Here is a 27,726-nt window from a genome sequence, read left to right as displayed (position 1 = left end):
CTGTGTCAGAGGATTTTAAAAACCTGTGTACCTCATTGAATTTTACCCAGATTATAGACAGTCCTACTCGCCCAAATATTAAGTCCCCAAATAAATCCTCCTTAATTGATCTAATTTTAACAAATGTTCCACATAAATACTCATCTGTGGGAGTATTTGCTAATGATGTGAGTGACCACTGTGTTGTAGCCACAATTAGGGACACTAAGGTCCAAAAGGTTAAACCACGTATCATCACAAAGAGAGACAAAAAACACTTTGTGGAGCAGGGTTTTTTACATGATCTGTTTGATTTTGATTGGGGTAGAATCAATTTGTGTGCTGATGTAGAAACTGCATGGTCTTATTTTTATCTTGGTTTTATGAAAATTATAGATAGACATGCACCTCTGCGTAAATTTAGAGTGAAGGGACGAAACAATCCCTGGTTTTCTGCTGAGCTGTCTAGTCTCCTTCATGAGAGAAATAATGCTTGGGCTAAGGCTAGGAAATCAGGCTCAGAGGTAGAATGGCTACGTTTTAGGCAGCTAAGAAATAGCTTCACATCCCAAATAAAAAGTGCTAAATCAAAGTACTATTTGTCGGTTACCACAGAAAACGTGAATAATCCTAGGAAATTTTGGAAAGCCATAAAATCGATTTCTACTGGTGATATCCCAAATGAGCTACCTCCGTGCCTTACCACAGCATCTGGCACTATATCAGACAGGGCTACTATGCTAAATTGTTTTAATAAGCATTTTGTGTCTTGTGGCTCTCTGTTTGGCTGTGTGGCTCCTGTGAACGCTCCAATCCTTGACTCTGAACAATGTGGTCTGGAAAACCCTTTCAGTTTTACTCCTTTAACTGTTGGTATTGTTCATGAAGCATTATCCAAGTTAGATCCTAGGAAACCGGCTGGCCCGGACAACGTAGAACCTTTCTTTTTAAAGATAGCTGCAGATTTTATTGCTCCACCTCTTACTTCTCTTTTTAACCTCTCCCTCAGCACGAACACAATTCCAAAAGTATGGAAGTCTGCTTATGTCTTGCCTTTACTGAAAGGAGGGGAGGCAACTATTTTAAATAACTATAGGCCAATCTCTAAGTTGTCAGTTCTGGCTAAGGTGCTCGAACGCTTAGTGAGTGAACAGGTAAAGGAGTTTTTATGTATAAATGATATCCTGTCTAAACATCAGTCAGGCTTCAGAAAGAAACACAGCACCATCACTGCCACAATGAAAGTGGTAAATGACATTACTACTATTTTAGATAATAAGCAGCTCTGTTTATTGACCTTTCCAAAGCGTTTGACACCGTTGATCATCGCATCTTAAAGCAGAGACTACTCAGTATTGGCATATCCAGCCATGCAGTGGGGTGGTTTGTGAACTACCTCTCTGAAAGGTCCCAATGTGTTCACTTTGATGGGCTGTCTTCTGAGTGGTTAAACATTTCTAATGGTGTTCCCCAAGGTTCTGTTTTAGGACCACTTTTATTCTCCATATATATCAACAGCGTAGGTGATAATGTGGATGAAGCTACTTTACATTTTTATGCGGATGATACTGTAATGTATTGTGCAGGTCCCTCCATTAAAGAGGCTGTTGTTAAATTACAAGCTGTTTTTAACACTATTCAGACTCAGCTCTCTGAACTAAAGCTTCTTTTAAATGTTGAGAAAACCAAGGTAATGCTCTTTTCAAAAGCTAAAAAGACTCCAGAGCCTGTTTTAGATATTGTAACTACGCAAGGAACAAAACTTGAAGTTGTTGCCTGTTACAAATACCTTGGTATCTGGCTTGATGATTGTCTCTCTTTTAAACTTCATGTCAATAACCTGCTAAAAAAACTGAGGGTTAGGCTAGGGTTCTTTTTCAGAAACAAGTCCTGTTTCTCGCTTGAGGCCAGGAAAAGGCTAGTCACTGTGACCTTTTTACCTGTGCTGGACTATGGGGATTTGTTGTATATGAATGCACCTGCCAATTACCTGAGCAAATTGGATGCTGCGTATCACAGTGCTCTGAGATTTGTCACAAATTGTAAAGCGCTTACTCATCACTGTACCCTGTATACCAAGGCAGGTTTACCATCTCTCTCTGTACGGAGGCTCAGTCACTGGTACACTTTTATCTATAAAGCTTTGTTGGGTAAACTCCCGTATTATATCTGCTCGCTGATAACACAGAGAGTTGCAAGCAGCTATTGTCTGAGGTCACATGATGTGGTCTTGTTAGATGTGCCAAGAGCAAGGACTGTCTCAGGTAAGACAGCTTTTATGTGCGCAGCTCCACTTGCTTGGAACAATCTTCAGCAAGAATTGAAACTGAGCAATCTCATTCCTCTGCATGTTTTTAAAGCTAGGGTAAATGAAATGCTTGCCGATACAATGGGCACTTGTAAATGTCTATAACTATGTATCCTGTAAATATAATGTATAATGTCCTTTATTGTTTTATGTTTCATGTGGAACCTATATGCTGCAGGTCTCCCTTGAAAAAGAGATCTATGATCTCAATGGGACCAATCTGGTTAAATAAAGGTTTGAAATGAAATGAAATGAGGTTTGTTTTCCACAGACCTTATTTCCAGCTATTTTTCCAAAACCCTGTGGAGAAATCCCGTTGCTTTTTGTCGAGGGAACCAGCAGCTTACTTCCTGGTTTTAGGACGCGTCACTGGCTGCACTGCTCTCAATATGATGCCAATATAAACAAGGTCTTCTGTCGGCTCTGTACATCAATGCCGACCTATGCTGACAAGTAAGTGAAGAGTAGACAATATAAAAAGGTATTGGCGAAATGTCCCAGCAGTTTAGAATAATCAAGGCTCTAATCAAATCAATTACATGGCCATTACATGTCTAACTCCTAATGACAGGAAGGCAGAAAGTGCATTATACAAATAATAATACTCATAATAGCAGACATTTTTTAACAATGACCACAATATCATTATTTTAATAAACCAAATATGAACAATTGAGGAAAATGAGAACTGATGATTCAAATGTTGTACTACAAGTAGGCTAGTAATGTAGTTAGTGCATACGTTACTATTGCAACAAATGTATTCATTTTCTTCATTATTAGTCGATTTTTTTTGGACGAATGCTCCGGGCCAGTGGTTACAATGGGACCAGTGATAATACAAATCTGCGGTGGGCCGGCGCTACCGAAGTCGGCCGGTCGAGAGTCCCGGGCTGATTTGTAGTCCCAGTCCGCCCCTGGTTACAGCCCTAACTGACACATGCCTTCTTTATTTGAGCGACCACATCAAACAAGAGGTGGACGAGGGCAAGTACTGTGGCATGGTGATGCTGGACCTACAAAAGGCTTTCGACACTGTCAATCACCCCATTCTGATTGACAAGCTAAAAGCAATTGGTTTTGATAAACTATCGGTGAGCTGGATGCAATCCTACCTGGAGGGGAGAGAACAGATGGTGGAGGTAAACGGTACTCTGTCCCCCCCCTCCCAGTGAGCTGTGGTGTTCCACAAGGAAGCATATTAGGTCCGTTACTGTTCCTAATTTATGCAAATGACATGTCATCAGCATGTGACTGCAACTTGTTCCTGTTCGCGGACGACTCAGCCCTGCTGGTCTCTGACAGGAGCAGATTGCAGGTTGAAAAAACTCTCAGCTTCCGAGCTCGGCAGAATCTGCACCTGGCTCGCCGATAATAAATTGTCATTACACCTGGGTAAAACAGAGTCCATTCTCTTCGGTTCAAAACATAATCCCAGCAAATCCGACGACTTCTCAGTTGCAGTGGGTGACATTATTGTCACAAGTAAGAAGGAAATTACATACCTAGGATCTATTCTTGAGGCAAACCTCTCCTGTGACAAAATGGCATCCAATGTAATAAAAAAAGTCAATCAAAGAACTAGATTTCTATACCGGATCTCCTCTCTGGTAAACAAAAACACCCTGAAAACTCTGGCAGGAGCACTCCTTCAAGGGTACTATGACTATGCTTGCACGTCATGGTACCATAGCACCTCCAAGGCGCTAAAAATAAAACTTCAAACATCGCAAAATAAACTGGTCAGACTACTGCTTGACCTTTCATCTAGAACCCACCTCACCTCTGCCCACTTTGACAACCTAGGATGGCTTCATTTCATTTCATTTCAAACCTTTATTTATACAGATAAAATCCCATTGAGATCATTGATCTCTTTTCCAAGGGAGACCTGTTCAAGTAGTTCCACATGAAACATAAAAGCATAAACAGAACAACAAAAGGACATCATACAGCATCATTTACAAGAGTAGACGACAGAGTACAGCTACTTGCAATGGGCCTGGTCTACAAGATCCACTACACCTCTATGGTACCCATGTACATGTCAAAGTTCTTCCCAAAGGTCAAGGAGTACCATGATCATAACACCAGAGGGAGCTCCACAAATCATGTGAAACCCAGATTTGGCACAAAAAAGGGGAATACACGTTTCGAAATTATGCCACATCAAGGTGGAATGCTCTTCCCACAACTGTAAAGGAAAGTAAAACTTTTACTTACCTTCAAAGCCTCTCTTAAAGAGCACCTTCGGGGGAGAGCATTGCAAAACTGGCCCCGGTAATGGTACAAATCTCAACCTGTCGTCCAATGGACAGCTTCCCCCCCCCATCTATGTATATACTCGCATTTTAGACTATGTTACTAACTGTATATCTGTAGACTTGGTATGTCTTAAATGTCCGGTTAGGATGTATTAGAACGAAATCTAAAATGAAAATTGTAAATAAGCAATCTGTATGTAAAAAACCACCTGTATGTAAATTGTAAATAAGCCATCTGTATGTCAAATATGTATTATATGTCTTAAATGATATGATGAATTGGAAATGGGGGACCCTGATGTAAACAAGACGAAAGTCTTTCTCTGGTCTGCATCCCCTTAACAATTGTATTTTTGAGCTGTACTGTACTGTACCCAATATACAAGCTGTTAATAAACTTTTCAATCAATCAATCAATCAGTGATCTATATGATGACAACAAATTGATGACCTTTGAGATGCTAAGAAATAAACATCATATTCCCTCAACACATTTCTTTAAGGATCTGCAGCTAAGGAGTTATATATCTAAGGCACAAGATCACTCACTATTATGTCCACCTCTGTCAAAGCTGGAAACAATTATAGTACATCACTCCTCTGGTCATGGACAGGTGTCTTTGATCTATGACCTTTGCAAAGCTGAATCAGGAGAGTCCTCAGAGAATAAAAGACTTGCTTGGTCTACTGATTTGAATGCAGAGGTGACAATTGAAGAATGGGGGCAGATATGCCACAAAGCCCAGGTTCAAACTATTAACACAAGGTTTAGACTCCTACAGTACAAATGGATAATGCGTACCTATATAACTCCATCCCTACTACACCATTTTGATGCAAATATTCCAGATCAATGTATAAAGTGTGATAATGATAAGGGCACATTGTTCCACTGCTTAAGGGACTGCCCAAATATTAAATCATTTTGGAAAGATGTTCTGGGCACATTATCAAAAATAATTTCCGCCACACTACCAGAATGCCCAAAACTCTGTATTCTTGGGGTTTTCCCTCTATCTCCCAGACTTAATATCACTAAGAAAAGACTGGTAGTCTTTTCTCTTCTCCAAGCTAAACACACAATAGCTGTCTTTTGGAAAACCCCAGAAAACCCCTCGATCAATCACTGGTTAAAAAATCTCTCTCATTGTCTAGCCTTAGAAAAATTGACATTTGCCATAAAGGGAAAGCCTGAAGTGTTCCATCAAATATGGGGGGAATTCTGGGAGTTTCTGGAAATAAATGTGCCTCCTAATTGACCTTGTCCTCTATATTGGTTGGATGTGATATGGCTGCTTGTCTACCGGCCCTGTAACTTGCAATGTTTAAATTACAATGTTTACCACATGTCCACTTGTGTATGTATGTGTATGTCTTTCTTTTTATTATTTTATTTCTTTCTTGTATTATTTTGTTTTTGATTTTCCTTTATGGGATATATACTTGTACAATGTCTTATGCTGAAAAAACGAAATATTTGTAAAAAAAAAAAAAAAAAAGCTAACATCTAATTTCAATTATACATTTCAAACAGTATTTTTCCACATATTTAAGTTATATGTATTTGGATTTATGCATTCATGTTGAGAATGTTTCATTCAAAAATGTTATTATTAAAAAGGCATTTACACCATAAAAGATGACTATTGAGATCTATTGTCAGGAATGTTAGTCTTATATCAAATAGTGAATTATACTGCAGCAGAATGTTGCACGTCGGCAGTAAATAATGTGCAGTTAGTATTGGACTACAAGATAGATGCAAGCCTGTACAGGTAGAGTTATTTAAAGCCTAAATGAGTCGGTTGGGTTCTGGAGGTGTGGTTACAGCAGTGCTTGGTTGGCGTGGCCTGTGCCTGGTGGTGGGGCCCAATGTGATATCTTTTCATGGGGCCCAAAATCCCTGGTGGCGCCCCTGGTTGTGTGAGTGTATGGCCAGAGGGCAGGACCTATAAACACATGTACTACCCAATAGTAGGGCTGAACGATATTGGAAAAAACTGACATTGCGATTTCCCCCCCCCCCCCCCCCTGCGATATGAGAACATACAGGAATTGAAGAAAAGACGTTTTTTTTCCCCGCAAACCATCCTTTTTTGAACTTTAATGCTATACAATTGGTATTTTTTTAACTATATTTAACCGGATGAAGGATTTTAGTCACGGACGTCTGGATCTTAAGTTATCAGAACAACAAGCTGAGCTAGCTCAGTTAGCAGCACCGAACTGCCCTGGAGAAACATATGAAACTACTTTATTCAGTGTTTTTACCTTTAATCACCGGGTCCGTTTGCTTTGGAGATTTGATTGTGATCGGTGGTTTGCTGTGCATGCAGAGCCTGCAAGTCACTCACTCAAGTACCCCTGACATGAGAGCAAGTTTTCCTTTTGTAGCAAGCAGCAAAATAATTGTAACATCACGTGTTTGAGTTAATTTATCTTATCTTTCTGACAGTGCAGACGCTTTTCTGCTTGCTCCTGCCTCTGCTCACTTTTTATGCTGATTTTCCTATTCTTATTCTCTGAAAACTTCAAGCAGCGGCTCCTGGACATTAACTTATCATTGGGACAGTTCATCTTCGTAAATAGACGGAGGTTTTCAGCCATATTTCAACATTTTTACGACGACCTCAGTCTTACAGTAGCGTGGCCTAGCAACAGCTAAAGCCTGGTAGGCTACTGCATGCTATTTAGCTTAAGCTAGTCGGTAGCAAAATGCCTCTGTTCTCTACAGATGACTTCCACAAACGTATACAGAAGATAGCTGTGTTGGAAATGAAAATGCAACGGTTGGAAGTTAACGTGGAAGTGAATGGACTATGTCATGGGAATGACACCACTTTACCAGTGTTGCAAAATAATGGAAAAGGGCATGCTAACTCACAGCTAGTTAGCAGCTACAAGGATTCCAAGGAACAGGAGGGCTGTGTACTGGGTATTAAATCTACAAGTGGTAGTCCTCCCTGGAACTCTCTGGGTGCAAAGCCTAAGAGTAAATCATTTCCATGGGATTTGGAGGACGGATAACAGGCAGAGCCCAGAGCTCTGAAATCTGTGATGCGACCGGCTGGCCTGCATTGTTATCACCCAGGAAGAGCGCCTCTTCAACCCCTAAACAGCAATGGACAGCTGCTAAAGGGAGAACAACAAAAGATCCTCCTAAACCACCAAGTGTGCCAATCCAGAACAGATACGCTCCGCTGACCGAGAGCCGGAGATCTCTTTCTGATGACCTGGATAACCTGTCCTCTTCACACAGCAGGGTAAGGACCAATAGCTACTCCAAAAGTAAAAGGCTAGAGGGAAAGCTAACGACTGGGCCTGAAACTCTGATTGTGGGTGACTCTGCTGTAAGAGATGTAAAAGGTCTGTGTAGTAAGAACAACACCAAAGTACTCTGTTTCCCAAGGATACGGTCTCTGAATTGGCTGAGAAGATCCTGCATATTGGGGCTGAACATCCGACTGTGAAGAATGTGGTTCTGCACATTGGAACAAATGATGTTGTGAAACAAGAGTCAGAAGTGCTGAAAGAAGACTTTAAATGTTTGTTGGAAACTGTCAGCTCTCTAAATACAGAGGTGTTCATCAGTGGCCCTCTACCGCCAGTCAGAAGAGGTGTGGAGAGATTCAGCAGATTGTTTGCACTGAACACCTGGCTTTCAACTGCATGTATTGACCATTCTGTCAATTTTATTGACAATTTTAACTTTTTCTGGGACCGCAGACATCTTTTCAAGGCAAATGGAGTTTGCCTGAACAAGTCAGGAGTGAAATTGTTTATCTCTAACATATTCAACTGCCTGCGTCATCAATCTGTTCCCTCTGCCAAGGACAAGCGGCAAGAGGAATCAAAACAGGAGAAAGACACAACACATCGCGCAGAAAACCCTGAAGAACTATCACTGCACCCGCCTGAGGAATGTTCTGATTATGGGAAACCTATGAGACACACGGAGGAGTCTCCATGTATGGCACTCTCAACTCTTTCCAGGACATGCCGGTCCTGCTTTGCCGATATCTGTGTTGATAGGTAATAGATTAAGAGCGGTGAATCATCTTAGATACAGGAAGCGCTCAAACGTTTGTGTGAGTTTATCTAATTTAGCAGTGATTCCATGTCAGCCACAGCTTGTTACAAAAAACCTGAGTGAGTGTGTTTAACAAACTTAAACTAGCTTTATTAAATGTCAGGTCTTTGGCAGGAAAAACATTTTTAATCAATGATTTTATCACTGAGCACAATCTCGATTTTATGTTTTTAACAGAAACTTGGATTGAACAAAATAACAGTGCAGCTGTTCTTATCGAATCAACTCCTCCCAACTTTAGTTTTATGAGTCAGGAAAGAATGCATAAGAAAGGGGGTGGAGTTGCTATTCTGTTCAATGATTCCCTTCAATGCAGGAAGACATTGTATGGAAACTTTGATTCTTTTGAATATGTGGCCCTTCAGCTGAAATGCTCCTCTCGAGCTCTGTTCCTAAATATCTATAGACCACCCAGGGGCGAATCTACGGGGGGGCAGCTGCCCCCCCCCACTGTAGATCCTTTCCCCCCCAGCTGCCCCCCTAACCTTTGTTTCCCTAAAACTGTACTAAAACAAAGCGGCGTTCACACAGACCGCGGCTCACACCGCTGCAGAGAGGGAGCGAGCTGTCCCAGCACCTATGGATCAGCTTCCCCTGGGAGCATTTCCCTTTCCACTAGTTTTGTTTTTACTAAGGACGAGAGCTTGAAACTAAATATTAATAAAACGCTGCCGTTTGAATCGATAGCGTTTAACAGACGGGCGCTGTTTGGGGCGTTACGTTACAAAATACTACGCAGACAGCGTTAGCTGGGAGATCGATCACTTTGCTAAACTATTAAATCCACGTAAACTACACATCACAGCCATGAGGCCAGATCAATGAAACCAGGATACATCCTTTACCGTAAAAACTGGATCCAAACACAGCTGCCTGTGTGCGCTTGATCAATACTTTATGATGTTATATTTATGATATGCTACATATTAGCTAGGCTACATGGCCCTAACGTGTAAAGTTATACAAGCATTTGTACCCGTGCTTTTCACAAGTAGACTCTTGCAGGCCAGAGTATAGGAGTGATTCAACATCAACAAAAAGACATATGAGAAGTGATCAGGACGAACAGAAAGAGGAAAAGAGAGATGAAGAGACCAGGAGGGTCAGAGCAGGAGGAAGAGGAGGAGATGAAGAGACCAGGAGGGTCAGAGAAGGGGGAAGAGGAGGAGATGAAGACATTAGTGAAGAAGAAGAATTATATGTGAGGAATAAAGATGAAGTATCAGAAAGAGGGCCAGAGGCAGGGATCAGGAGGCAGATGAAACTCCAGCTGGACCACATGGTATGTTCTTATTCTCCTTACATATTCCATTACAGCAGCTCAATCTAGCAGTTCTTAGTATTGACAAATATTGATTGAAATATGTTGCTGCACAGGTCACCTGTAGTGCTCTGAAGAGATGGGTGATGTCATTTGTGTACTTAATTAAAATGAATTACTTACAGTATACAGAATTCTGAGTATTCTCTGAATCGGGTGCCTTTTGGGTCTTTATATCTTTAAAAAATGAAGCCAAAATGTTTGGTCATTACATCTGGTAGTGGACTACTTATATGTTCCCACCTCAGGCACAAAATATAAATAATGACTTGAAAAACTTGAAAAATGTAACAGGGTTGAAGTTTTTGACAAAAAGTAGGCATGAGACCTTGTTTAGCTAAGATATGGCACCACATGGAAGTCAAGGACATTACAAAATTGTAATATTTTGCAAAACTATTAATTATTTACTATTATTAATTCATACAACAGAGTTTAAATGTTGAGCTTGTCAATCTTAATCTGAAAATACAAAAACTGAAATATAGGTAAGAGAAGAAACTGACACTTTTGTGATGTAATTCCCTCAATGCAGATCACACATGGACTGATCCATTATTTTAATAGGAGGGTAAATGGTATGGCGTGACGGGGTTGAAACAAACTGAGGGACAATATTGAAATTTCATAGATAATTCAAGTATTTTTTCAGAATTGATTTTTGATCAGTTAAAGTTGACAAGCATAATTATGATTATATTAGCAGCAACATTTTGGGTTAATTGGCCATTTTGATTTGTTTAATATTAAATTAATATGTAATAATGCTTAGTGAGGACATGCAAATGTCTGTATAAGACAACCAATTTTTTTTAAAACAAAATATATATTTAATTTTACATTGTAATGCAAAACAACCTGTTCCATTGATTCATTGCTTTAAAATACATGTTGTGGTTTCCTTTCATTTAAAATGGTTGAGGTAAGCTTGGGGGACTCAAAGGGCACCCGATTTGGGGGCACACCTTGTTTCTCTTGTGCATTAAGAACACTTGTGTTAGGGCATGAATTAACAATAGATAGGTTATATACAGTATAAAATACCACGTACTGTCCGCCCTCCTATACCACCCTGGCATGACCTCTTGCCTCCCCTTTGCCCCCCCATGTAAAATGTTCTAGAACCGCCACTGAGACCACCCAAATACTGTGCAAGCAGAAAAAAGAGAATGTCGAAATGCGGAACGCAGGTGGCGAAAAACAAATCTCCAGGTTCACTTTGAAATCTATAAAGAGAGACTTGGCCTTTATAATTTGGAATTGAAAAACGCACGACAATCGTTCTTCTCTGACATCATTACCAAAAACAAAAACAACGCACGTGCCTTGTTTGCTACCGTCGACAGACTAACTAACCCCCCAGTGTCAGTAGCCTCTGAATTTCTATCCACCAGGGCGTGTAATGATTTTGCCTCCTTCTTCACTGACAAAATTCAGAAAATCAGAAAAGCAGTCAGTGCCTCTGCATCAGGAACAGCAAATGTGTTGTCTCTGTGTCCACTTAACATCAAGTCAAACACCATGACACAATTCCATCAGATTAATGATAAAAACCTAGAGGACATTATACAACTTCTGAAGTCCTCCTCCTGCTGCCTTGATATTATTCCAACAGGATTTGTCAAAGATGTTTTGCCTTGCATGGCCTCAGATCTACTTCATATAGTAAACAAATCTCTTCACTCAGGTATTTTCCCACAGGCCCTGAAAACTGCAGTCATTAAACCGCTCTTAAAAAAGAATAATCTAGCTGCTTCAGTAATGAACAATTACAGGCCCATATCAAACCTCCCATTTCTAGGTAAAATCATTGAAAAAGTTGTTTTTCAACAGTTGAGTAATTTCTTGCATTTAAAGAGCCTGTGACAGCATCCCAACAACTGTTGTGCAATGAAATATTGGGCTACTAGTCATCTCGAACAGTCAGTTTAAAAAAGCGATACCGTTCCGTTAAATATCAATGATTTCGAACATCGCGAGGAAATTCCTTCGACTCATTTTGAAGTTTTGGGGGAAGCCGGAAGTGACGCAAATGCGGGAATGCTTCACTGTGCGGCGAGAGAGCCAAACACGGACAAAGTGTGTTGTCATGCGTAGAAATGGTGAATTACTGAGTTTAGGCACGTTAATAACGTTTGAATGAAGTTGACTACAGTATATTCATATGTGTCAGTGCTTTCATGTCAATTCGGCGACATAAACATAAATGATCGTGGTGAAGATGATGATTACATTAGGATTAAAAATCGGTAGTGAGAGCTGCTGAATTTCCTCCCGTAGGATGTGATATAAAAACAAATCGATTATTTTTGTAGTTGTAAACTCAAGTGGATGAAACTACATTTATTAGTGCTTTCATGTCAATGCGGCGAACATATGATACATTAAATGATCGTGAGGATGATGATTAAAAATCGTTTGTTTGTGCCGGTCTGCATTTCCTGATGAGAAAACAAACCGATGCTTTTTGTAGTTGTAGTACACCAACATGGATTAAACGTGTGTTTTTTTTACCACAATGTTGGGGAAATTAATGGATAAAATGCACGGATTATTATTATTATTATTCCCACTCCGATCGGGATACTAGGTCCACCGTTTCCCCGCAGCGAGGCTCCCCCCGTTGAAAGTTTACGTGGGCTGGGTGCAGTGGCGGACTGGTCATGGGACGAATCCCGATGGGCCGGTACCGAAGTGGGCCGATCGGATAAGTCACTAGCACATCCCCCATAGGCGGCGCGTGAGGCTCAGGTTTGGGAAGGCTAAATAACTTTTTTTACCTGACGCTGCCCGCCTCCGGCGTCTATAGAAAAGAGATCAACTCAGTGTGCGGAGTTTAAATCTCTCAAGTCATATTACAGGATAAAGGAAATACAGTTTAAATTGCCGTATGCAGAGAAGATGCCGACGTGTCGCACTTATCTTTCATATTACATCATCAATCATTTCATCGATCATATAATATCATAATATATCATATATTTCCTTATCTGAGTCAGCTGAGCCGTATCTGGCCGTGCAACACTTAGTGTCACATACTGTATGCAGAAGTATTATTTTAAGCAACACATTATGTTGACGAAACACTCGAGTCAAATGTAATTAAAGTCAGATCCACTCGTGTCTTAGACGTGAACACGCTCTCAGCTGGAGAGAGAAACACTGGCTTGATTTACCGAGTTGATAACCAGCGTCGTAGGACCGCTTAGCGAGATCTCGTGTGGTAGTTTGTTGTTGTTAGTTTGTTTGTTACTCAAACATATCCAGGGTCTGTTGAACTGGCTTCGTAGTACAGGGCACAGGTGGCTAGCAGCGCTAAGGTCAAAGACACAGACATTATACATTATATTTGTATTTTACCAGGATGCAGTGACACAAATATTTACATATTTACATGTACTATCTACAGCACCCGTCGCCCCTGACATCCCCCACTCCCCCCTGTTGACAATTTACTAGCGGTACCGAAGTGGGCCGGTCGAGAGTCCCGGGATGATTTTTAGTCCCATTCCACCACTGGCTACATGACCGTATGATCGCCCATATTGACGCACCTCATTCCTAAACTTCTAACAGATATCATACAACATAAACCGATCCTTCAGCCTCATATGAGCTCTCAGATACGTTCAAAATTAAACTGTTATCGCTGTCTGAGCTTGCTACTGTGTGCGCCATCGTGCGTTTACATGCAGAAGCTGGGATCCTGAACGGTGCAGCTGGAGCGCTGTGCCCGCAATGACGTCACACATCATTTGGCGGGATTTGAAGAATCCCCGAGAAGATCCAGAAAATTGTCAACATTGAAGGGCAGATTAATGGTTATCAAAGTACAAATATCCAAAATCAGTTCAGTAACGTTTTCAAGGGGACAATATTTACTCAAATTGATGGGTTTGGATGATGGGGGAAACTCGTGTCACAGGCTCTTTAGGTGACTGTTTTGATGTTTTCCAGTCAGGCTTTCGTCCAAACCACAGCACTGAGACTGTGCTTGTAAAGGTCTTTAATGACATCCACTTAAACACAGACAGTGGCAGAACTTCAGTGATAGTAATATTAGATCTCAGTGCTGCGTTTGACACTGTTGACCACAGCATATTACTAGACCGACTGAAAAACTGGGTGGGACTTTCGGAAACAGTTCTAAATTGGTTTGAATCCTACTTAAAGGACAGACACAACTTTGTTTCTATAGGTAAATACACATCTGAGTTGACAAATATGACATGTGGGGTACCCCAAGGCTCCATCTTGGGGCCTCTTCTCTTTAACGTCTACATGCTACCACTGGCTCAGATAATGAAAAACAACAAAATAAGTTACCATAGCTATGCGGATGACACACACATTTACGTAACAATTTCACCAGGAGACTATGCTCCAATTCAAACACTGAGTAAGTGCATTGAACAAATCAATGACTGGATGTGTCAGAACTTTCTCCAATTAAACAAAGATAAAACTGAGGTAATGGTTTTTGGAGCCAAGGCAGAACGTATAAAAGTTAGCGCTGAGCTTCAGTCTGCAATAGTGCTGCACGGTGTACCACGATACCCTGCCGTTAAAAACGATACGATTCCTCCGTTTCATTAGTATCAGTACTTTAAGAATGACGGGGAAAAGTACTCCCGTGAAAAAGCGCCGTTTTAATAAGAGCCGTGTGTGTTCAGCGCTCTGCTTCCACTCCCTGCACTGCAGCCGTGCCTGCAGTCCCGCTCCTCTCAAGCACGTTCTAAGTCCCTCCCCTCTCTCGTGCACGCGGCCACGCACTAGCTGCCAGAGCATGTGAGAAAACGAGAAGCATGGCTGCAAGTGGGAGTGCAACTGCCGCTGCGCCTCGGCTTGTTGACAAAAAAGACGCCAGAAGTCTGTGAACGGGCCGTTCAGGTGTTCAGAGCAGAGCTCCCTGTCGGAGCGGCAGAGCGTGATGTGCACTGAAAAGTGTTTCTGTCGCAATATTATCGTTGAGCAAACTTAACTAGCAAACTAGCATCACTATCTGCTATCGTTAGCTTTAGCCTTCGTTTTCTATTAGTTTTTTTCATAGGCTGGTATAAACGGAGGTGGTATAACTATATATCTTGTACTTGAGTAAAAGTAGAAGTGCCCAGGTCTTGTACTTGAGTTAAAGTAGAAGTACCAGAATGTAGGAACAATCCTGCAATCAAAATGTTCCTCAAATAAAAGTACAAAAGTATTATCATCAAAATATAGTTAAAGTAGCGACAGTCAAAGTAGAAGTACTCAGGTCTTGTACTAGAAGCACTAGAGTGTAGGAATACTACAGTAAAAGTACTGCATTCAAAATGTTCCTCAAGTAAAAGTATTAAAGTAGCGACAGTATTGGTCCATTTCAGAATAATATATATGATATGTTTTATAATGATTGATCATGAAAGTGTTCTCAAAGCTGGTGAAGGTGCAGCTAGTTTGAATGACTTTGTATTCTGCAGGGTAGCTGGTGGATTTACTCCAGGTGGAACTAAAGTCTGATTCAACACTTGATTAGATTTCACATCATTCATCCACATCTGTGAAGTAACTAAAGGTATTAATACATGTAGTGGAGTCAAAGTACACCATTTACCTCTGAACTGTAGAGGAGTAGAAGTACACCATGTACCTCTGAACTGTAGAGGAGTAGAAGTACACCATGTACCTCTGAACTGTAGTGGATTAGAAGTACAAAGTAGCAAAAGAAACATTGAAATACTTAAATAAAGTACAAGTATCTCAAAATTGTACCCAAGTAGTACTTGAGTTTATGAACTTAGTTACTTTACACCAGTGGCTATAAAGATAGAAAGACTAAGCCTTGCACAGAGGCATGAAAATACATTTTCAAAATGCTCAACAGTGCTGCCAAAATGTTAAACTCACTGCTACACAATTAAAATAAATGCTTTTATATATATTTATATTAGATGTGACTCTTTGGCGTTTCTGTTCTTAGTAACACTGCTGCTTTAGTTGATCTGACTGCTAAAATCATCTGTTATTCCTAATTTTAAAGCCGATATTCCGTGGGGTCGGGGGGCTCGGATCCTTGTCACCTTTTTCATACCTGATGAGTTTGCATCCCTGATTATATTTAAGACTGTTTCCCTTTTTTTAAGAAAAGTATCGAAAAAGAATCGGAATTGCAATTCTTGACTTGGTATCGGTATCGAAACCAAAATGTTGGTATCGTGACAACACTAGTCTGCAATGTTCAAAACAACAGATAAAGCCAGAAATCTAGGTGTAGTCATGGACTCTGACCTGAGTTTCAACAGTCACATTAAAACAGTTACTAAATCAGCCTACTATCACCTAAAGAACATATCTAGGATTAAAAGACTAATGTCACAGCAGGATTTGGAAAAACGTGTCCATGCTTTTATCTTCAGTAGACTGGACTACTGCAATGGTGTCTTCACAGGTCTCACTAAAAAAATCTATTAGAAAGCTTTAGCTGATTCAGAACGCCGCTGCTCGAGTCCTCACTAACACTACGAAAGTGGATCACATCACTCCTGTTCTGAAGTCTTTACACTAGCTTCCTGTGTGTCAAAGAATAGATTTCAAAATACTGCTGCTGGTTTATAAAGCACTGAATGGTTTAGGCCCAAAATACATTTCTGACCTCCTGCTAAATTATGAACCATCCAGATCTCTCAGGTCTTCAGGAACTGGTCAGCTTTCTGTCCCCAGAGTCAGAACTAAACATGGTAAAGCAGCGTTCAGTTATTATGCTCCAAATATCTGGAACAAACTCCCAGAAATCTGCAGTTCTATTTCGTCCCTACTGACCGCCAGAGGCGGTGCTTTAGCACTGGATATGTCCATCGCGCGCATGCGCAGCTCGAGTACCAATAACAACAAAGTCACCTGTGACCCACGTGACACCGGCTATATCAGCCGGTGTCATCAGAGGATCTGATCCTTTCATCTTCTCGCTGCGCGAGGGTACCGTGGCTACATTTTTGTAGCCTACAGCGTTCAGGTTTGAACGTTTGATCTGAGGGATTTCTCTGCAAACAGCTGGCCGCGTGCAGCTTCGCGACTGACAGTCGGAGCTACGGGTCGTTAACGCGTCCTCCAGGAACTGTGGCCGGCTGTGCGCTGTGCAGAGCCTCGACAGACAGGTTTGTGCTTGTTGCTGGTGGTGGCTGTGTTCCCGCACCCTCTCCCAGACAAGTTGTCCTGATTACCGTCTTATTTTTTGTGGCTTAGACTTTCTGGTGACAACAGTGTTCCCGCTTCCTCTCCCATAAAGTTGCCCTTATGCTCTTTTGAAAGTTCTGCTTGTGGCGTTGTGCCCGAGCTATCATTAGCATTTGAGTCCCAGCTTTGGCTGCGTCCCTCATTCAATTTAGTATGGAAGCCCAGAGGGTCATACTTTAAACCTGTTTTTCGTTTAGATGCAGAAAGTAAGGTAAGTACTTTCTATTTCTTAGAAGCTATTATCTGGTCTTAACATTTGTGTTCTGACTTGGTCGCTTGATTGTTAGCAGCAGCCGCTTGGCTAACACCTTGCTGTTGAGCTTAACTATTAACTCAGGGCAGTGCTCCCGCTCCCGGTAGCATAGGGTTTGATTGCAGTAGCGCTAGAGCGTTGTATTACTGCTCCTAGTACTAGACTCCTAGCACTAGGATGATATGCAGAGAACATCTTCACGGCGGGTGCTGTGTGCTCGGCATGTGCGGTTACTACTGTAACCAGGCACGGTTCTATGCGGGCTGTTCTCTTTCTTAGAAGCTAATTATCTGGTCTTAACATTGTGTTCTGACTTGGTTGCTTGATTGTTAGCAGCAGCCGCTTGGCTAACACCTTGCATGTATGGTTAAGCTTCATTATTTAACTCAGCCAGTGAGGGCAGTGCTCTCGCTCCCGCTCCCGGTTGCAGTAGCGCTATATCGTTGTATTTACTGCTCCTAGTACTAGACTCCTAGCACTAGGACGATATGCAGAGAACAATCTTCACTGTGTGTGCTGTGTGCTCTGCATGTATGGCCATTAAGGAGGATTTCATCCTCCCAATATTATATTGTCTAGTGGGCAGCCGTTGGCTGACACTTTTAGGCACCGGCCACAGTTACTATTGTAACTAAGGTTCTAAGCCATAAGTACTGGCCGAAATTACTACTGTAACTACGGTTCCATGCTGTGTAAGTACTGGCCATAGGCAATACCGTAACTACGGCTCTATGCTGTGTAAGTACTGGCCATAGTTACTACTGTAACTACGGTTCCAAGCCGTGCAAGTACTGGCCATAGGCAATACCGTAACTACGGCTCTATGCTGTGTAAGTACTGGCCATAGTTAATACTGTAACTACGGTTGTAAGCCATGTAAGTACTGGCCATAGTTACTACTGTAACGGCCCGTCTACACTACAGCGTCGACAGCGTCGAAAACTCCAATCTGCCCATTCACTTTCAATGGGGTGACGTCACATAGCCTCGCTTTTTCGCCAAACTGAATTGTGGGTAGCAGAGCGGTCCGTCTCCGCCGTCTCCGGCGTCAGAAGTTGAACGGAGTAGCCAGCGCCAGCCAATCAAATCCCGTTTCCCGAAATCTGACAGCTGAAGCCGTAGCCAATCAAACCGCGTCTAAGCTGGGAGAGATATCCCGCCGTTCATTTCTATATTTCAAAAAAAGTCGGCGGAGAAACTAACTATCGCCGTAGCGAATCACCCGGTTTTGTATGACCAGACCCTCTTCACCTACCGGGATACAAACCGGAGGAACCAGGCATGGAGGGAGGTGGCAGAGACAGTGGGTGAAACTGGTAGGTTTTCGCCTGTTTGGGGAGTTTATATATATATTAGGGGTGTAACGGTACACGTACCCGTACCGAAATTATTCGGTACGGGCCCTTCGGTTCGGTACACGTGTGTACCGAAGTGTACCGAACGAATATAACGTTAAACGTAAAAAATTGAGAACGTGAACAACTTCTTGGAAGTAATCTCAGGTGCTGCGTCGCAGCATTCAGAGTCATTTGCTCCCATTGTGTTCAACGCGTCAGAGCGAGCAAGTCATTTCATTGGACGAGCTGGTCAGAGGGATGCGTTCAAATGTAGTCAGTAATTTGAGGAACTGTCGAAATGGCGAACGCAGATAAAGTTGAGCTCGAAAATCCTCCAGCATCATTGAAGTCTCCGGTTTGGGAACATTTTGGTTTCGCAGTTACGTACAAGGATGACGGACAAAGACAGGTGGACCGAACCAAAGCTGTTTGTCGGCATTGTTCAACTAACATTGGTTACGCGGCTGGCAATACATCAAACTTGCACACTCATTTGAAAAGGCATCACCCGAACGTGAATATCACCGGTACCAAAAGACTGAAGTGCAAACCCAACTCCCGCTAGCATTTAAGCCTCCACCACTCGCAAAAACATCAGACCGAGCCAAAGCTATTACAAACGGCAAATATCCTTATGTTGCCATGTTAGCAAAGCGCTACCTGGCTGTATCTGCTACCTCTGTCCCTAGCGAGAGGGTGTTCTCCACAGCAGGAGACATTGCTAGTGCCAGCAGATCTGCCCTTTCGGCAAGCAATGTGGACAAGTTCATCTTTCTTTAGAACAACATGAAAATACAATGACAAGCAAGTCATAATGTCAAGCTGGCAAATACAGATTATTTCATTTCATCGAAAAGCTGCACCTTAATGTTTATTTTATTATATTTTATATTTATTTGAGTGAATATTCACAGTTTAATAATAATTAAAAACCCAAAACTAATAGTTTATGTTTTGTGAGTACTCGTACAGTAAAGTTCAAATTCAGATTATTTCAGTTCATCGAAATGCTGCACTTTAATGTTTATTTTATTATATTTTGCATTTATTTGGGTGAATACATTATTCACAGTTTAATAATAATTAAAAAAAAATATGTTATGTTTTGTGATAATTTTTTCTGCTGTACCGAAAACGTACCGAACCGAACCGTGACCTAAAAACCGAGGTACGTACCGAACCGAAATGTTTGTGAACCGTTACACCCCTAATATATATATATTGCTCCCATAAAATCCCCGGGGTTTTTTGCTCTGTATGTCGGGGGCGGGAGATTCATGTGATTGGTTGTTGGTCATGTTGCTTGAATAAAATCCCCAAGCTCCAGACCCGCCCAGCTCCAAGCTTTTTTTGAAGCTGTAGTGTGGACGGGCCGTGACTACGGTTCCAAGCCGTGCAAGTACTGGCCAGAGTTACTACTGTAACTACGGTTCTAAGCCGTGTAAGTACTGGCCATAGTTACTACTGTAACTACGGTTAGATGCCGTGTGAGCCCTGGCCATGGTTACTGCTGTAACTACGGCTCTGTGCTGTTCTCTTCTTTAGAAGCTAGTTATCTGGTCTTAAACATGTGTGTTATTTGACTTGATCTCGCTTGATCGTTAGCCGCTCGGCTAACGTCTTGCGTATACTGTTAAGCTTCTTTATTTACCCAGCTAGGTGAAGGCAGTGCTCTCGCTCCTGCTCCCTCTACCGGTAATGCGGATGCTACATCCCTTTTTCTGTTCGGCGAGTAGTAGCACCGCTCTACTCTTCCCGTTCAGCAGGTAGCTGGTGAAGGCTGTGTTCCTGCACCCGCTCCTGGTTACGCTGCATCTGGCGTTCGTCTCTAACTTAACCAGTGAAGGCAGTTCTTGCCCCCACTCCTGGTAGATGCCAAACGGCCTCGTTTTTCCGTTAAGCAGGTAGCCGGTGAAGGCAGTGTTCTCGCCCCCGCTCCTGGTAGACGCGGAACTGCCTTGTTTCTCCGTTAAGCAGGTAGCTGGTGAAGGCTGTGTTCCCACACCCGCTCCCGGTTACGCTGCATCTGGCATTCGTCTTTAATTTAACCAGTGAAGGCAGTGTTCTCGCCACCGCTCCTGGTAGACGCTAAACTGCCTGGTTTCCGTTAAGCAGGTAGCTGGTGAAGGCTGTGTTCCCGCACCCGCTCCCGGTTACGCTGCATCTGGCACTCGCCTCTAGCTCAGCCAGTGAAGGCAGTGTTCTCGCCCCCGCTCCTGGTAAACTGCCTTATTTACTAATCCAGCTAGGTGAAGCCAGTGATCTCGCTCCCGCTCCCTCTGCCGGTAACGTGGGTGTAATTACATCCCTATTTCTGTTGGGCGAGTAGCGGCACGGCTCTACTCTTTCCGTTAAGCAGGTAGCTGGTGAAGGCTGTGTTCCCGCAACCGCTCCCGGTTACGCTGCATCTGGCATTCGTCTCTAACTCAACCAGTGAAGGTAGTGTTCTCACCCCCGCTCCTGGTAGATGCGGAACTGCCCTGTTTTTCCGTTAAGCAGGTAGCGGGTGAAGGCTGTGTTCCCACACCTGCTCCCGGTTATGCTGCATCTGGCATTCGTCTCTAACTCAGCCGGCAGTGTTCTCGCCCCCGCTCCTGGTAGACGCTGAACTGCCGTGTTTATTAATCCAGCCAGGTGAAGGCAGTGCTCTCGCTCCCGCTCCCTCTGCCGGTAACGTGGGTGTAATTAGAACCCTCTTTCTGTTCGGCGAGTAGCAGCAACGCTCTACTCTTTCCATTAAGCAGGTAGCTGGTGAAGGCTGTGTTCCCGCTCCCGGCTACGCTGCATCTGGCTACCTACAGAATGGTTCATTCATGTAGCGCCTGTATGGCTTCTCTTGAGCCCGAGGACGGCCACGACCGCTGCCCCTCCTGCCTCGGCCGCGTCTGGCGGCCAGTGGGGACGATATTCGAGCATCTGAGGGAGGTTCTCACGGTAAACGCCTGCATGAGCTGTAGCTGCATGACTCGGGTGCTCAGAGTGGCTAGAATCACTGAGGTGGAACGTCTGGCAGCTGCCAACAGACACCTCTCCTTGTCACGTCCTCCTCTAGATCAATTCGGCCGTTCCCGGCGACTTGAGGGAGCGATGGCTATGTGTGCTCCCCCCAATAGAAGGACTAGAAACAGGCTGTCCTCTAAAGTGGATCGGCTAGCTGCCGATAGGGGCATGATGAAGTTGCCTCTTGGCCCTTCAGCCTGGGCCCGGTGTAGGGGCTGCTAGCGGGCTGCCTGTCCCCCTCCCTCTTTCGGTTGGCGCCCCTCCTTCGGCTGACACACCTCCTTCGGTTGACGGAGAGTCCTCCGTAGCGTACCAGTCGAGCCAGGGGAGCTGTTTAGGTCAGCTGCCCTGGAGGCACTAGAGCGTGCCGCCCAAGCTAGGCAGACCTCCTCGCAGACCTGTGCCCACTCCCAGCAGGCCCAGGGGCCGCTCTAGCAGCCGGATTACAGGGGTGGTCTGCAGAGGTCTTAGCGGCCCACTCAACCGCCTCCCAATGACTTTCGTGCCCCATGTCGCCCGCCTTCCAGGCGGCCTCGTGCCCCAGAGCCTTACCGGAGCCCCCCAAGAGGCTCCAGGGGCCGGGGGGCTGGGCCCTGAAATCCCGGGGGTGGTCGGCGGCCGCTTTCCCAGCAGCAGCTCAGTTTCTGGGCAGTCTGTACTTCCGTCCCTTGGGTGGTTTCCACCTTAACCCAGGGGTACGGACCGCAGCTCCGGCCCCTAGCCTTCGGCTGGGTCTAATTGACAGTCGTCAGCGATCCGGCATGGGCCCTACCTCTGGGCCAAGAGTTGTCCGTCCTTCTGTCCAAGGACGCAATCAACCCAGTAAGACCCTCTGCTTAGCCAGGGGGTTCTACTCGGCATACTTTCTCGTGAGCAAGAAAGTTGGCGGATTTCGCCCGATCTTGGACCTCAGAGGAATCAACAGCTGCCATTCTATATGCTGACTACTGCATACGCACAGGTGGAGTGGTTCTCAACCGAGGGATGCCTACTTCCACGTGGGCCGGGCAAGAGGGTGCCTTATATTCAGTTCCTCCGGCCCTTGGGCAGACTGGCAGCTGCCTCGGCCGCTGGGCCCTTAGGCCCGCTGTCGTTGCGCCCCATGCGGATGTGGCTGAACAGCCTTCACTTGGACGCCAAGTGGCACAGGCACAGGGAAGTCAGGGTGTCGCAGCATTGCTCCACTCTCCGTAACGCTGGAGGGGCAGGGCCTATCTCCTGGTAGGCGTGTCCATGGGCGCCATCCCATCCCGCAAGGAGACCATCACCATAGGTGCATGTCTCTCAGGGTGGGGTGCAGTGCGGCAGGGCAGGACCGTTCAGGGTCAGCGGTCTGCCCAGCAGAGTGCGCTCCAGGTCAACGTGCTAGAGCTTCGGGCCGTGCAGCTTGCACTCACGCACTTTCTACCCCAACTGAGGGGCAAGAATGTGCGTGTTCCTTGGGGACAGCATGTACATTGTTGCTTAGACAACAGTCCCTTCTCGATAGTGGACGTTCTCACTCCACTCTGAATTTATGTGGCTGCGATTCTGCCCGACATGTTCGGGTCGACAGCGCCACGGCGGGGTGCCACAGGTCGGTGTCCCTCTTTATGAGAGGGGCTTTACGGCAGCGTCCCCCTTGCACCCCGAGGGCTCCGGCTTGGGACCTGCCCTTGCTGCCGGATGCCCTATCATCTCCTCCCTTCGAGCCCCTGGCCCAGGTGGGGCTTAGGTGGCTGCCCACGAAGGCAGCATTTCTGCTTGCCATAGCCTCAGGGAAGCGAGTCGGGGAGTTGCATGTCCTCTCCATAAACAATACATGCCCGAGGTGAGACTCTCAGGCGATGCCCTTTGGGCAAATGTGGCATTCCCGCCCGGGGTCCTTCCACAAACCCACTTCAATCAGCCTGCCCAGCTGGCACGCTTTGACATTCAGGAGTACGGCACGTCGAAGTTGCTGTGCCCTGGGGGTGCCCAAAGGGCATATATCAAGGCTACTGCCTGTATACGGCAGGAGGAGCAACTCTTGATTTTGCCCTGGCGGCACTAAAGGAGGTTAGGCCCTTTAACCAGTGGCTGCCCCACTGGGTTGTCGATACCATCTCACAGGCTTACGGGGCCAGTGGCCGCCCCCTGCCATCAGGCTGAGATGCCACTCTACAAGGAGCATCTCAACATATTGGGCTGCCCTGAGAGGGGTGCCCCTGGAGACCATCTGCACCGCGGCGTCGTGGGCGTCTTCTGGCACATTCTCCAGTTGTCATCAGGTCAATGTCGCCACTCCCCATTCTTTGGGCGTGGTCCTTTTGCCGAGCTCCGCTGCTTCCAGTGGTGAGCAAGGGCTTGGATTCTTCATGACATTGTTGGTATAAGTCATCCAATGCTAAAGCACCGCCTCTGGAGGTCAGTAGGGACGAAATAGAACGATAGTTACGGCTGTAACTACGGTTCTATGAGTCCCGGATGACCGCCAGAGTTCCCTGTCACTCAGAATTCTTGTGTGCTCGCGAGAAGATTCGGGGAACAGATCCTCACGTGGGTCACAGGTGACTTTGTTGTTATTGGTACTCGAGCTGCGCATGCGCGCGATGGACATATCCAGTGCTAAAGCACCGCCTCTGGCGGTCATCCGGGACTCATAGCACCGTAGTTACAGCCGTAACTATCGGTCCGCTGCAACTCTGACTACTTTTAAATCCAGGCTGAAGACTTTTCTTTTTGTCGCTGCTTTTAATTTAACTATTCATATCTTAGACTGCACTTTAACTTTTATCCATGTATTTTTTCTTTTTATGTTTATTTTATTAGCTTTTATTTTTAATGACTGATTTTAAATGCCATTTTCTTAATGTCTTTCGTTTTTTGTAAAGCACTTTGAATTGCCTTGTGTTGAAAGGTGCTATATAAATAAACTTGCCTTGCCTTAAATTTGCCAATTTAATATCGCAAGTCTTAAAAAAAAATTGCACGACATGTGAATATCGCGCATATCGTGATTATCGTCACGACACAATATATCGTGCAGCCCTACCCTACCTCCCTACTTTTTTAGGATAGCTTAAAGTAATGTTGTAAAATTACAACCGGGGGCCTTACAGGGTTAAGGGCTATTGTTATTTACTTTAAGATGTTTATTCTTAACTAATAATTTCATTTTAAAAAACTCTTATTTAAATTATGTGTGTCTCTGTATTCCTGATGATACACTGAGAGAAAGAGCTCATAGTGCTGCTGATCACCATAAGCTAAACAGTCTTATTATTACATTTGTATAATGTAAGCTTTGTTGATACTTTGCCTGCGGGAATACAAAAAACATAGTTAGATATACTGAATATTATTTGATCTATTCCACCACTAGCTTAATCCCAAATAATGTAGGTGCCTTAAATAACCCCTTATTTTGTAGTAAGATGTATTTTTATGTTCATATAATAGTGATTTCAATGCCACCCCAAAATAATCACTGATTCCATCCTGGCCACCCCACTGAAAATGTCCTGGCTCCGCCAGTCAGTGAAAATGATGCTGTCTATAGGAAGTGTGCCAGTCTGTAATGTGAATAGACATATCTGCCGTAACACAACTTCTCAAACTACACTTCAGAAGTCTGTGTACTGGCACCAGGAGAGAAAGCAGGGGGGGGGGGGGGCATGAATCACACTTGACAAGACCATTTCCTTTCACTGTCATCCCTGCTGATTCGGCTGTGGGGGCTGGAAGCTGCTGCCAAAACATAAACAAGAAGGATTACATGTATAATGAACGGCCCTCTGTCAGGGTTTAGTGTTCGAGATCCACCTGAATGTTGTATTTCATCGAGGAACTTTCATTCAGTGAAACAGCTTCCCTGTGCCTAATTTAATGAGATTGCAATGGTCGCAGAATAACGACAACTCAGGGAGCGGCTCATTAAATCGCTTTGTTCTATTTACATGTCTTGCAGAGTTACGTACAAAGACACGAGCAAGCTGAACAAGTGCGGACATGATTTAATGATGACAAGGGAAACATTTTTAATAGTAAATAATGGTTCACTCAAAGGACAAAAAAACGATTATCTTACTTTTGTGGTATCTAGTCATGTAGAGATTGTTGATTTTATTTGCCCAGGTAAAAGGATAAACTAATATACATAATAAATAAACATATACAGATTTATTTTTCAGTCGAGTGTTGTGCTCTCTTTTGGATAAATTGTATAATGATGGAAGTTTCAAATTACCAAAAATATATATCTTTGGAATTTCTCTATTGTAATTTAATCTGCAAAAAAGTTCAAAAATAGTTCTTATCCAATGTATATGATGTGAGATTTGTATGTTTCATTTCTTTATGATAATAAAACACGTTACAGTATGGGTTTGGACTGTTGGTCGGATTGTTCCTCTAGGAAATTGTGATGGGACGTTTTCTCATATTCTAAAAATAATACAGTTATTTTAAGAATCCAGAAAAATTATTGGCAGATAGAAAAGGCTGGAAAATATGCTTCAGTTTCTTTACGGATTTAACGAGATTGGTAATTGATCCACTTTTTCTTTAGGGGCCAGGCTAGCTGTTTTGAGTTGATATGCTAACCTCAAATTATCCCACTGCTTGCCTTGTATAAAGAGTGAGTCCAAAATGCTAAAATATTCCTTAAATATAATTTGTAACTACTCAAAGGGTCATATAAGGCATGTGTTTACTTTTCCATAACAGAAACCATTGTAACATGTTGTTTAGTTATTGGCTTTTCTGCAGACCAGTCACCACTGCCCACCATACTGTTGAGAGGGCTCTTCGGGGTCAGCTCAGAGTAACAGCTCTCTGTGGTTTTGTCCCCCGCTGTGCCATCCTAACACCTCGGCCAGAGTGAGATTACACCCTTAGGCAGCGGGGCTTCTGATGATGACAGTGGAAAGTGAGATTTTAAGCCTCTTCACACATCTGGAGCATGGAACATCTCCTCTAACCTTGGTTGGGTGATATAGCACTTGAGTGCAGTTATCTATTTGTAAGATAACCTTGAACTATTAATTTATCGTTGATTGAGAATTCTGCTTCTAAGTGTCATATCCATTCAAAACGTGTCCTCCTGATTAAATTAACATTGAAATATAGACTTCAAGCTTAATTCTCACTCGTTGATTTTCATAAATTCAAACTTAGTATGGAGAGTTTCTAGGAGATAGTGTGTGACATTAAGGATCAAAAGAGAACTTGTACTACCAGAACATTGTATGTTATGCTTATTTGATTCCAAAGCATTTGAGTCCCTTTCCTTCATCAGGGTGTGTCATCATTCATTTCCCAACTCACTGATATAAAGGGTTGCATTACGCTTTGTCTACCATGGTGAATTGAATATTTTAACATCATTTTTTGAGCGCCTGCAATTTTTCAGCTTTGATTGAAGTGTAATTCCACCATGCTCCGTCTGAATTAACTTTTGGAGATGTATAATATGTATTTGTTTTACTGGCGAGAATTGCTGTGAATGTTTTACACACTCTAAAGCATCTGTTAAGGAAAATGATGGCATGTGACCAATCAAAAGCTGAGAGACTGTTCTGTTAGTGGTTATTTTCAAACTGCTCCATGCAGCTGGATATTGACTTGGATCATTATTTCCACCAGTGAACAACAAAAGTTTCCCCCTCCTCTTATCAAAGTCACAACAGGCGCTATTGCATTACTTCAAATGTGCAACACCCATAATCCAGCATGTGTTTGGGATTAAAGTCTCATCTTTTATCACTCATCAATGATCTCTCGTCTCACAGAGGAAAGCTCGGTGGAGATGGATTGTCTAGATGGGAGAGCACAGATGCCTGAAGTGAGGATTTAGAAGCAGGAAAGTGAAAGGATTAGAGACTTGGATTGACATGATTGGCAGAAGAATCACATGCAGCTGCCGACGCATCGTCTACCTGCCGCTGCAGATAAATGCAGCGAACAGAGAGAGAAATAACACAGGAAAGGGAACACGTGTCCAACT

The 27,726-nt window shown here is 43.6% G+C and overlaps 1 protein-coding gene across 2 annotated transcripts in view; it reads right to left on the bottom strand.

Annotated features, from left to right (window-relative positions):
• Window positions 1–27,726, bottom strand: part of prdm2a (PR domain containing 2, with ZNF domain a) — a 274,473-nt gene that overhangs the window by 206,211 nt on the left and 40,536 nt on the right. The gene's annotated exons all lie outside the window — the stretch shown is intronic.

Source organism: Pseudochaenichthys georgianus, chromosome 7 (assembly GCF_902827115.2).
Source record: "Pseudochaenichthys georgianus chromosome 7, fPseGeo1.2, whole genome shotgun sequence".
Taxonomy (NCBI): domain Eukaryota; kingdom Metazoa; phylum Chordata; class Actinopteri; order Perciformes; family Channichthyidae; genus Pseudochaenichthys; species Pseudochaenichthys georgianus.
The sequence above is the reverse complement of the archived record's forward strand: the minus strand, read 5'-3'. Positions and strand labels throughout refer to the sequence as shown.